At 48.3% G+C, this 13202-nt stretch overlaps 1 protein-coding gene across 1 annotated transcript in view; it reads right to left on the reverse strand.

Annotated features, from left to right (window-relative positions):
* Nucleotides 1-13202, reverse strand: part of CA9 (carbonic anhydrase 9) — a 386906-nt gene that overhangs the window by 13233 nt on the left and 360471 nt on the right. The window lies entirely within an intron of this gene.

Raw genomic sequence — 13202 nt, forward strand, 5'->3', positions numbered from 1 at the left:
AAGATGAGAGGCGTCTGTAATTTACATCATAGGTAGACCTCAACTATGGGAGACAAACTGAGAAAAAAAAATCCAGAAAATCACATTGTCTGTTTTTTTTTCATTTTATTTGCATATTATGGTGGAAAATAAGTATTTGGTCAGAAACAAGCAATCAAGATTTCTGGCTCTCACAGACCTGTAACTTCTTCTTTAAGAGTCTCCTCTTTCCTCCACTCATTACCTGTAGTAATGGCACCTGTTTAAACTTGTTATCAGTATAAAAAGACACATGTGCACACCCTCAAACAGTCTGACTCCAAACTCCACTATGGTGAAGACCAAAGAGCTGTCAAAGGACACCAGAAACAAAATTGTAGCCCTGCACCAGGCTGGGAAGACTGAATCTGCAATAGCCAACCAGCTTGGAGTGAAGAAATCAACTGTGGGAGCAATAATTAGAAAATGGAAGACATACAAGACCACTGATAATCTCCCTCGATCTGGTGCTCCACGCAAAATCCCACCCCGTGGGGTCAGAATGATCACAAGAACGGTGAGCAAAAATCCCAGAACCACGCGGGGGGACCTAGTGAATGAACTGCAGAGAGCTGGGACCAATGTAACAAGGCCTACCATAAGTAACACACTACGCCACCATGGACTCAGATCCTGCAGTGCCAGACGTGTCCCACTGCTTAAGTCTGTACATGTCCGGGCCCGTCTGAAGTTTGCTAGAGAGCATTTGGATGATCCAGAGGAGTTTTGGGAGAATGTCCTATGGTCTGATGAAACCAAACTGGAACTGTTTGGTAGAAACACAACTTGTCGTGTTTGGAGGAAAAAGAATACTGAGTTGCATCCATCAAACACCATACCTACTGTAAAGCATGGTGGTGGAAACATCATGCTTTGGGGCTGTTTCTCTGCAAAGGGGCCAGGACGACTGATCCGGGTACATGAAAGAATGAATGGGGCCATGTATCGTGAGATTTTGAGTGCAAACCTCCTTCCATCAGCAAGGGCATTGAAGATGAAACGTGGCTGGGTCTTTCAACATGACAATGATCCAAAGCACACCGCCAGGGCAACGAAGGAGTGGCTTCGTAAGAAGCATTTCAAGGTCCTGGAGTGGCCTAGCCAGTCTCCAGATCTCAACCCTATAGAAAACCTTTGGAGGGAGTTGAAAGTCCATGTTGCCAAGCGAAAAGCCAAAAACATCACTGCTCTAGAGGAGATCTGCATGGAGGAATGGGCCAACATACCAACAACAGTGTGTGGCAACCTTGTGAAGACTTACAGAAAACGTTTGACCTCTGTCATTGCCAACAAAGGATATATCACAAAGTATTGAGATGAAATTTTGTTTCTGACCAAATACTTATTTTCCACCATAATATGCAAATAAAATGAAAAAAAAACAGACAATGTGATTTTCTGGATTTTTTTTTCTCAGTTTGTCTCCCATAGTTGAGGTCTACCTATGATGTAAATTACAGACGCCTCTCATCTTTTTAAGTGGTGGAACTTGCACTATTGCTGACTGACTAAATACTTTTTTTCCCTACTGTATGACCGCTACTCTGAGGGAGAGGGGACGGAAGAGCCTGATATTGTGGACCTCAAAAGAAGAGAATGTGAGTGATGGAACTGGGGGGATGACCTGGAAAGTGCATTGTGGGGACAGGAGTATGCTGACTCCACCACCATGTCTGTTTGTGGGTCTCAGGAAATGAGAGAAATGTAAGCCACCATATGAAATGGCAGCAGGAGAGACAGTGTCAGAATCCTGAATCCAGGTTTCAGTGAGGGCCAACAGATTAAGAGAGTTGTTCAGAAAGTAGTTGTGCAGGAAAGGAAGCTTGTTACAAACAGACCATGGATTCCAGAGGGCACAATTAAATGATGGAGATGAGGCAGTGCAAGTAATATTAATAAGATTATTATGGTTTTGATATGAGGTAGGGTAGGGGTTGAGGTTGGGGGATGGTGGACCAGGGTAGGGGGAGATGTTATGAATGGGTCACCGAGTTGGAAAAAACAACACAAGTCAAGTCTCAGAAAACCAGAGAGGTTGGTAACTATGCAGATTGCAGATCCCTGATCTTACCACACAACTAGCAGCAGTCGTGGAGCGTACCTACAATGATCCTAGACGCCTCGTCACAACCGGAGAGCTACATAAGCCTAAAGCAGGAAAAGAGGAAAACTAACTGCCCCAGAGCAGACCCCAAAGGAAAGACAGCCCCCCACATGTATTGACGGTGAAACAAGATGAAAACACAAACAAAGGCAGAAAAATAGGCTGAGCAAACGATGGGGCCCGACTAACTAGAAAGGACAGGAAAGGAAAGACACTGTCTGCAATCTGCCAAAACCCTTACCAAAATAATGTCCAACACTTCTGATAGCAAAATTAACCCTGAAGTCACTAGTCTTCTCCCACTATATCAGAACTCTGAAATATTCTGAGACAGAGCAAAAAGAGACCGAACTAGTAAGGGACAAAAAGGCAAATACAGATAAATAGGAGTGGAAATTCAGCACAACCCCAGGAGGGTCTGGCTGACCACAAAAAACTGAATTGACCAACAAGAGCAAGTGTGAACAATAGCAAAAACAAACTTAACTTGAGAAGACTAGAACAGAGCTGAAGTCAAAGACCTGAGAAGCAGACTGAATCACCAGCACCAGGATAGGGCGTCGGCTGTCTTATATCCAGTCTGATACTCCAGAGAGCCAATTGTTATCCTCCTCATAAAGTGGCAGATCACTATCAATTAAACCAACCTCACTACCTCCTGTCACCACCAGAGGGAGAACGGAAGGAGAACTCTCAACTGGTGGAGCAGAAAATGAGTTCACAACAGGGAGATGTCACCTGAAATCAGTAGGAGAAGGAAGATAAAGAGCAAGTAGTTGTTGGAGTTATAAGTAGTTTTTTTCTGCGATGTGTTTGGGCAAGATTGGCAGAGGTTTCTCAGGAAGGTGAGGAGTGCATGGGAGCTGTACATGGGAGAGGGAAGTATAGAGGGGCTAATGTGTATGAGTCTTGATGGAGGGGGGATGGGGTGGTGAATGAGGATGGCAAGGGAGCACAGGAGGATAGAAGTAAAGCACATGGTTAAAGGGGAAAGCAAAGTGTGGGTTACCTGACTCCTGCCCTGATTAACTGCCATGGATAACTGCTGTTTACTTGATGCTTAGCTTCTGTAATGCTTTGTTTATGGGATGCTTGCATGCTGTACCCCACACTGCGTGGTGCACATAATATTGTATGGAGGAATATGTGGTGGTCATAATACTGCAGGGAGGACTATGGGGTCCTCATAATACCACACCAAGGACTATGTGGCACCCATAATACTGTATGGAGGACTATGTGATGACCATAATACTGTATGAATTACTAAGTGGTGCCCATAATACTGTATGGAGGACTATGTGATAGCCATATACTGTATGGAGGACTATGTGGTGCTCATAATACTGTATGGATGATTATGTGGTGCCCATAACACTGTATGGAGGAATTGGCGGTGCCTAAGATACTGTAGGTAGGACTATGTGGTGCCCATTAAACTGTATGGAGGACTATGTTGTGCCCATTAAACTGTATGGAGGACTATGTGGTGCCCATAATACTGTATCAAGGACTATTTGGTGCTCGTAATACTGTAAGGAGGTCTATATGGTGCCCATAATACTGTATGGAGGACTATCCAGTGCCAAAAATACTGTACGAAGGACTATGTTGTGCCCATAATACTGTATGGAGTACTATGTGGTGCCCATTATACTGTATGGAGTATTATTAGGTGACCTTCATACTGTATGGAGGACCATACTGACCCGTCCATATTGATAAGTCTGCAGTCACACTGTGCTGTAAGGATTCCCTGGATTCTGACCTATTGTAGAATGTACAATAGACATCACTCATGTATGGAGCACTATAAGTGGCCCATTATACTGTATGGAGCACTATATGTGGCTCAATATAATGTATGGAGCAATATATGGTGCCCATAATACTGTATGGAGGACTAAGTGGTGCCCGCTATACTGTATAGAGCACTATATGTAGCCCAATATACTGTATGGAGCAATATATGGTGCCCATAATACTGTATGGCGGACTAAGTGGTGCTGATTATACTTTAGGAGCAATTATAGTGCCAATAATACTGAATGGAGGACTGTGTGGTGCCCCTAATACTGTAGGGAGGACTATGTGGTGTTCATAATACCGCACGGAGGACTTTGTGGCACCCATAATACTGCATGAAGGACTATCTGGTGCTCATAATACTGTGTGGAAGACTATGTGGTGCTCAAAATGCTGTGTGGAGAACTATGTGGTGCTCATATTACTGTATGGAGAACTATGTGGTGCTCATATTACTGTATGGAGAACTATGTGGTGCTCATAATACTGTATGGAGGACTATGTGGTGCTCATATTACTGTATGGAGGACTATGTGGTGCTTATAATACTGTATGGAGGACTATGTGGTGCTCATAATAGTGTATGGAGGAATATGTGGTGCCCATAATACTGTATGGAGGACTACGTGGTGCCCATAATATTGTATGGGGGACTATGTGGTGCTCATAATACTGTATGGATGACTATGTGGTGCTCATAATACTGTGAGGAGAACTATGTGGTGCTCATAATACTGTATGGATAACTATGTGGTGCTCATAATACTGTGAGGAGAACTATGTGGTGCTCATAATAGTGTATGGAGTGTGAGGTGCCAAGGGGAGAGGTACTAGAAAACAGGTATATTTCTCCCCGTTTCATTTCATATGTCTCCCTGTACTGATGAAGAAGCCAGTTTATTTCACTGTAATCCAGTACTGGTTTCCTTAGTGATCAGCATGGAAAGGACTGGTAGTTCCCCCTCCACTAATTCAATCCAGGTTTTGGTTTCCTGACTGGTCCAGCTGATATAATCAGGAGGAGCTGGAATCTCTCAGTCTATCTCGTCTGCTGAACTGGGAGCTGACACAGTAAGATTACATGGACTTGTTTGCTGTTATATAGGTTTATTTTGTAGTTAGCCTGCTATTGTTAGTCAGTGGCCAGACGGCCTTAGATGTTTTATTTCATGTTTGGCATGTGTAACATTGGATAACAAGTGTGCACAATAAATATGCCGTGTCCATATTCATGTGGAAATTGCTAGTCTGCTGAAGTGACTTCATAGCCACACGCTTGTGCCAAAGCAAAGATCCCAGCTGAGCTATCTATCCCCACAGGAGGAATATGTGGTGCCCATAATACTGTATGGAGGACTACGTGGTGCCCATAATACTGTATGGAGGACTATGTGGTGCTCATAATACTGTGAGGAGAACTATGTGGTGCTCATAATACTGTATGGATGACTATGTGGTGCCCATAATACTGTATGGAGGACTATGTGGTGCTCATAATACTGTGAGGAGAACTATGTGGTGCTCATAATAGTGTATGGAGGAATATGTGGTGCCCATAATATTGTATGGGGGACAATGTGGTGCTCATAATACTGTATGGAGGACTATGTGGTGCTCATAATACTGTATGGAGGACTACGTGGTGCCCATAATACTGTATGGAGGACTATGTGGTGCTCATAATACTGTGAGGAGAACTATGTGGTGCTCATAATACTGTATGGATGACTATGTGGTGCTCATAATACTGTGAGGAGAACTATGTGGTGCCCATAATACTGTATGGAGGACTATGTGGTGCCCATAATATTGTATGGGGGACTATGTGGTGCTCATAATACTGTATGGAGGACTATGTGGTGTCCATGATATTGTATGGAGAACTTTTTGGTGCTCATAATACTGTATAGAGGACTATGTAGTGCCCATTATATTGTATGGAGGACCTTACTGTCCCGTCCATGTTGTTGAGTCTGCAGTTACACTGTGTGCTGTAAGTATTCGCCGATTTCTGACCTAGTGTAGAATGCATTACAGATATCACTCATGTAATGTAAGAAGTGAAATCTTTGGCATTGTACTGTACCGATATTTCTTATCTGTGCATCAGGAATTGTGGTATGTATTAAGAGGCCACTGAGACTCATCAGGGGTGCATGAAAGCCTGGAGCCGGCCCTGGCGATGATGGACATCATCTGAACGTCAGCTGCAGCTGTGACAGGGCTCACTGATGTGTGACAGGCCGCGCACTGACGTCACAAAACGGTGACGTTAAATGTGCACCCACCTATCAGAGGCTGCACGCTGACTCCTGCAGCCTCTCATAGGCCGCTGACCTCTCAATGCTACTGCTATGTGATGTCAGTGGCCGGCCTGTCACTGAGCAGAGCGGCCTGTCACTGAACAGAGCGGCCTGTCACTGAACAGAGCGGCCTGTCACTGAGCAGAGCGGCCTGTCACTGAGCAGAGCGGCCTGTCACTGAGCAGAGCGGCCTGTCACTGAGCAGAGCGTCCTGTCACTGAGCAGAGCGGCCAGTCACTGAGCAGAGCGGCCAGTCACTGAGCAGAGAGGCCTGTCACTGAGCAGAGAGGCCAGTCACTGAGCAGAGTGGCGTGTCACTGAGCAGAGCGGCCTGTCACTGAGCAGAGTGGCGTGTCACTGAGCAGAGCGGCCTGTCACTGAGCAGAGTGGCCTGTCACTGAGCAGAGCGGCCTGTCACTGAGCAGAGAGGCCTGTCACTGAGTAGAGCGGCCTGTCACTGAGCAGAGCGGCCAGTCACTGAGCAGAGCGGCCAGTCACTGAGCAGAGCGGCCAGTCACTGAGCAGAGCGGCCTGTCACTGAGTAGAGCGGCCAGTCACTGAGCAGAGCGGCCTGTCACTGAGCAGAGAGGCCTGTCACTGAGCAGAGTGGCCTGTCACTGAGTAGAGCGGCCTGTCACTGAGCAGAGCGGCCAGTCACTGAGCAGAGCAGCCAGTCACTGAGCAGAGCGGCCAGTCACTGAGCAGAGCAGCCAGTCACTGAGCAGAGTGGCCAGTCACTGAGCAGAGCGGCCTGTCACTGAGTAGAGCGGCCTGTCACTGAGCAGAGCGGCCAGTCACTGAGCAGAGCAGCCAGTCACTGAGCAGAGTGGCCAGTCACTGAGCAGAGCGGCCTGTCACTGAGTAGAGCGGCCAGTCACTGAGCAGAGAGGCCTGTCACTGAGCAGAGTGGCCTGTCACTGAGCAGAGCGGCCTGTCACTGAGCAGAGAGGCCTGTCACTGAGCAGAGTGGCCTGTCACTGAGCAGAGCGGCCTGTCACTGAGCAGAGCGGCCTGTCACTGAGCAGAGCGGCCAGTCACTGAGCAGAGAGGCCTGTCACTGAGCAGAGCGGCCTGTCACTGAGCAGAGCGGCCTGTCACTGAGCAGAGTGGCCAGTCACTGAGCAGAGTGGCCAGTCACTGAGCACAGTGGCCAGTCACTGAGCAGAGCGGCCAGTCACTGAGCAGAGTGGCCAGTCACTGAGCAGAGCGGCCTGTCACTGAGCAGAGCTGCCAGTCACTGAGCAGAGCGGCCTGTCACTGAGCAGAGCGGCGTGTCACTGAGCAAAGTGGCCAGTCACTGAGCAGAGCGGCCTGTCACTGAGCAGAGCTGCCAGTCACTGAGCAGAGCAGCCTGTCACTGAGGAGAGCGGCCAGTCACTGAGCAGAGCGGCCTGTCACTGACGAGAGTATTCTGTCACTGAGCAGAGCGGCCTGTCACTGAGCAGAGTGGCCAGTCACTGAGTAGAGCGGCCAGTCACTGAGTAGAGCGGCCAGTCACTGAGCAGAGCGGCCTGTCACTGAGCAGAGCGGCCTGTCACTGAGTAGAGCGGCCAGTCACTGAACAGAGCGGCCTGTCACTGAGCAGAGCGGCCTGTCACTGAACAGAGCGGCCTGTCACTGAGCAGAGCGGCCTGTCACTGAACAGAGCTGCCAGTCACTGAGCAGAGCGGCCTGTCACTGAGCAGAGCGGCGTGTCACTGAGCAAAGTGGCCAGTCACTGAGCAGAGCGGCCTGTCACTGAGCAGAGCTGCCAGTCACTGAGCAGAGCGGCCTGTCACTGAGCAGAGCGGCCTGTCACTGAGCAGAGCGGCCTGTCACTGAGCAGAGCGGCCTGTCACTGAGTAGAGCGGCCAGTCACTGAACAGAGCGGCCTGTCACTGAGCAGAGCGGCCTGTCACTGAACAGAGCGGCCTGTCACTGAGCAGAGCGGCCTGTCACTGAGCAGAGCTGCCAGTCACTGAGCAGAGCGGCCTGTCACTGAGCAGAGCGGCGTGTCACTGAGCAAAGTGGCCAGTCACTGAGCAGAGCGGCCTGTCACTGAGCAGAGCTGCCAGTCACTGAGCAGAGCAGCCTGTCACTGAGGAGAGCGGCCAGTCACTGAGCAGAGCGGCCTGTCACTGACGAGAGTATTCTGTCACTGAGCAGAGCGGCCTGTCACTGAGCAGAGTGGCCAGTCACTGAGTAGAGCGGCCAGTCACTGAGTAGAGCGGCCAGTCACTGAGCAGAGCGGCCTGTCACTGAGCAGAGCGGCCTGTCACTGAGTAGAGCGGCCAGTCACTAAACAGAGCGGCCTGTCACTGAGCAGAGCGGCCTGTCACTGAACAGAGCGGCCTGTCACTGAGCAGAGCGGCCTGTCACTGAACAGAGCGGCCTGTCACTGAGCAGAGCGGCCTGTCACTGAGCAGAGCGGCCTGTCACTGAGCGGGGCAGCCAGTCACTGAGCAGGGCAGCCAGTCACTGAGCAGAGCGGCATGTCAATGAGCAGAGTGTCCTGTCACTGAGCAGAGCGGCCAGTCACTGAGCAGAGCGGCCAGTCACTGAGTAGAGTGGCCAGTCACTGAGTAGAGCGGCCTGTCACTGAGCAGAGCGGCCTGTCACTGAGCAGAGCGGCCAGTCACTGAGTAGAGCGGCCTGTCACTGAGCAGAGCGACCTGTCACAGCTGTAAGTAGTAATGAGTCACCGCACAGTTCTGATGAACATTTGTGGGCAGTAAGACAATGGCGCTGATATGGAAGAAGGTTAAGGGAATTTAGCAATAAGAAAATAATTTTTCGACCTTCAAGGATCTTATTCACATTGTCACTAACATGAGAGTCGGCTCCACATACAAGAAAACAAATTATAATTCAGCATAGTGCAAAATAGTAAAAAAAAAATAAGAATAGAACCCTGTAGACAAGACGATTCAGGAGACATAAACACCTAAGGACGCGCGTCATGGTGAGTGCACGAGGGGTGACCTTTATTTAAGAATAAGAGGAGAGAATGATGGAGACATTGTATCCACAACACCGGAGATAAAGCTTCTGCACCTGGAGACAAATGACTGACAAGTCCAACTGTCGGAGGTAGGACGCGCGTCAGGGAGTGAATGATGTACAATCTCTCTCGTGTTCTGTATCCATCATTCTCTCCTCTTTTCTTTAATAAATTTACCCCTCGTGCATTCACCTTGACGAGCGTTCTCATGTGTTTAGCGTTGTATTCAAGGTCCTCTAACAACTGAAATATCCCGAATCGTCTTGTCTGCAGGGTTCTATTCTTATCTTTCACTATTTTGTTCTATCCTGACTTATAAGTTGTTTTCTTGTATGTGCAGCTGGTTCTCGTGTCATGGTCTTTCTTTACATTGAATGAGAAAACCTGCTGTAATTAAATAAATAAAAAGCAAAAGTGCATGGAAGTAACACAGAGTTCCTAATAATACTGTATTAGATCAAATGTAGCATAAAAGTCGTCCCACCACAACAAGGTGACCCTGATTGGGACGGTCCTACACTGGCTAATATTAATAACCTTACCATGTGTCAGAGTTGACGTCACCGTGTGAATAAGGGCAGACAAGGACCGGGTCCCAACCAGTGGACACCTGTCTGGGGAAGCCTTTACATACAATTTCCCACTCAGGAGAGGGAGGCCGCACCCCGGCTCGCACAGAATGCAAAAGTGCAAAGAAAAAAAAACACAAAAACTGAGCTTGGATTGACTTGGTACACACGCAGCACATAAACACATGTTCACATTGGCCATAAAGCATACCGAACCTACAAGAGACAAAATGAGAAAAACCCGCTGTAACTAAATAAGTAAAAAGCAAAAGTGCATTTAAATAATTCAGAGTTCTTAGCAATACTGTACTGCCCTTATTCACACACGGACGTCAACTCTGACACAGGATAAGGTACTAATATTAGCCAGTGTAGGATCGCCCCGACCAGGGTCACCTTGTCGCGGTGGGACGACTTTTATGCTACATTTGATAAAATCCAGTATTACTAAGAACTCTGAATTACTTTTGCATTTTACTTATTTAGTTACAGGAGGGTTTTCTCATTTTGTCTCTTGTAGGTTTTGTCTGCTTTATGGCCAATGTGAACATGTGTTTATATATGTGTATTTAACTCCTTCACTTCATATACTGCATGTATACCAGCTCAACCAAGCTTAGTTTTAGTGTTTTTCTTCTTTCTTTACATTGGCAGTGTGGCCTTGTAGGGTCAAAACGTTATTTTCTTGTCGCTAAATTCCCTGCACCTTCCTCCATATCAGCGCCTTTGTCTTACCCACTATATGTGAAATAAACTGTCCACAAATGTTCATCAGGACTGTGCGGTGACTCGTTACCACTGGATTCCAGGGATCTCCATCCCACTTCACCAGCACCTCAAAGTTCCCACACAAAGTGCACGCCATTGTTTCTTCTTCTTCACTGTCACCGCTGCAGTCAGTGGCCATTTTAAGGACCACAACAAATATGAACTCACAAGAGGACGCCAGAGCGCACAGGAAGATGAGGCGAATCTCCTCCTCTCTGTGAGAAGCTCATATAGGGGCCCAGGATGGGGACATTATTAAAGTGGACACAGGAGCTCAGGGTGGGGGTAACATAGGTCACAGGATGGGGTTAACATAGGGTCCCAGGATGGGGGTAACATAGGGTTCCAGGATGGGGGTAACATAGGGTCCCAGGATGGGGGTAACATAGGGTTCCAGGATGGGGGTAACATAGGGTCCCAGGATGGGGGTAACATAGGGTCCCAGGATGGGGGTAACATAGGGTCCCAGGATGGGGTAACATAGGGTCCCAGGATGGTGGTAACATAGGGTCCCAGGAGGGGCAACATAGGGTCCCAGGATGGGGGTAACAGGGTCCCAGGATGGGGGTAACATAGGGTCCCAGGATGGGGCAACATAGGGTCCCAGGATGGGGGTAACATAGGGTCCCAGGATGGGGGTAACATAGAGTCCCAGGATGGGGGTAATATAGGGTCCCCGGATGGGGGTAACATAGGGTCCCAGGATGGGGCAACATAGGGTCCCAGGATGGGGGTACATAGGGTCCCAGGATGGGGAAACATAGGGTCCCAGGATGGGGCAACATAGGAGCTTAGGATGGGGGTAACATAGGGTCCCAGGATGGGGCAACATAGGGTCCCAGGATGGGGCGACATAAGGCAACACAGGATGGGGACATTAAATAAAGTGGCCCAGGAGCCCAGGATTGGGACATTATTATTGTAAGGGGCCAGATTATTTTCTGTGGTCAGACTGTCTGTGATCAGATTGTCTGTGGTCAGATTGTCTGTGGTCCCATTGTCTGTGGTCAGATTGTCTGTGATCAGATAGTCTGTGGTTAGATTGTTTGTAGTCCCATTGTCTGTGGTCAGATTGTTTAGGGTCAGATTGTGGTCAGATAGTCTGTGGTCAGATTATCTGTGATCAGATAGTCTGTGGTCAGATTGTTTAGGCTCAGTTTGTGGTGAGATAGTCTGTGTTTAGATAGTCGGTGGTCAGATTGTCTGTGGACCAATTGACTGTGGTCCGATTGTCTGTGGTCCCATTGTCAGTGGTCAGATTGTCAGTGGTGAGATTGTCAGTGGTCAGATTGTGTGTGGTCAGATAGTCTGTGGTCAGATTGTGTGTAGTCAGATTCTTTGTGGTCCCATTGTCTGTGGTCAGATTCTCTGTGGTCAGATTGTGTGTGGTCAGATTGTCTGTGGACAGATTGTCTGTGGACAGATAGTCTTTGGACAGATTGTCTGTGGTCCCATTGTCTGTGGTCAGATTGTCTGTGGTCCCATTGTATGTGGTCAGATTGTTTGTGGTCCCATTGTCTGTGGTCAGATTGTGTGTGGTCAGATTGTCTGTGGTCAGATTGTGTGTGGTCAGATTGTCTGTGGTGAGATTGTCTTTGGTCCCATTGTCTGTGGTCAGATTGTCTGTGGTCAGATTGTGAGTGGTCAGATTGTCTGTGGTCTCATTGTATGTGGTCAGATTGTTTGTGGTCCCATTGTCTGTGGTCAGATTGTCTGTGGTCCCATTGTCTGTGGTCAGATTGTCTGTGGACAGATGGTCTGTGGTCCCATTGTCTGTGGTCAGATTGTGTGTGGTCAGATGGTCTGTGGTCCCATTGTTTGTGGTCAGATCGTCTGTGGTCAGATTGTGTGAGGTCAGAATGTCTGTGGTCCCATTGTCTGTGGTCAGATCGTCTGTGGTCAGATTGTGTGAGGTCAGATTGTCTGTGGTCCCATTGTCTGTGGTCAGATCGTCTGTGGTCAGATTGTGTGAGGTCAGATTGTCTGTGGTCCCATTGTCTGTGGTCAGATCGTCTGTGGTCAGATTGTGTGAGGTCAGATTGTCTGTGGTCCCATTGTCTGTGGTCAGATCGTCTGTGGTCAGATTGTGTGAGGTCAGATTGTCTGTGGTCCCATTGTCTGTGGTCAGATCGTCTGTGGTCAGATTGTGTGAGGTCAGATTGTCTGTGGTCCCACTGTCTGTGGTCAGATTGTCTGTGGTCAGATTGTGTGAGGTCAGATTGTCTGTGGTCCCATTGTCTGCGGTCAGATAGTCTGTGGTCCCATTGTCTGTGGTCAGATTGTGTGAGATCAGATTGTCTGTGGTCAGATCGTCTGTGGTCAGATTGTGTGAGGTCAGATTGTCTGTGGTCCCATTGTCTGTGGTCAGATTGTTTGTGGTCAGATTGTGTGAGGTCAGATTGTTTGTGGTCCTATTGTCTGTGGTCAGATCGTCTGTGGTCAGATTGTGTGAGGTCAGATTGTCTGTGGTCCCATTGTCTGTGGTCAGATTGTCTGTGGTCCCATTGTCTGTGGTCAGATTGTGTGTAGTCCCATTGTCTGTGGTCAGATTGTCTGTGGTCAGATTGTGTGAGGTCAGATTGTTTGTGGTCCTATTGTCTGTGGTCAGATTGTCTGTGGTCAGGGTTGATGCAGGTTGCACCCCGCAGAGTGAC

This window comes from Dendrobates tinctorius, unplaced genomic scaffold (assembly GCF_039654945.1).
Source record: "Dendrobates tinctorius isolate UK_male_01 unplaced genomic scaffold, ASM3965494v1 ptg000353l, whole genome shotgun sequence".
Taxonomy (NCBI): domain Eukaryota; kingdom Metazoa; phylum Chordata; class Amphibia; order Anura; family Dendrobatidae; genus Dendrobates; species Dendrobates tinctorius.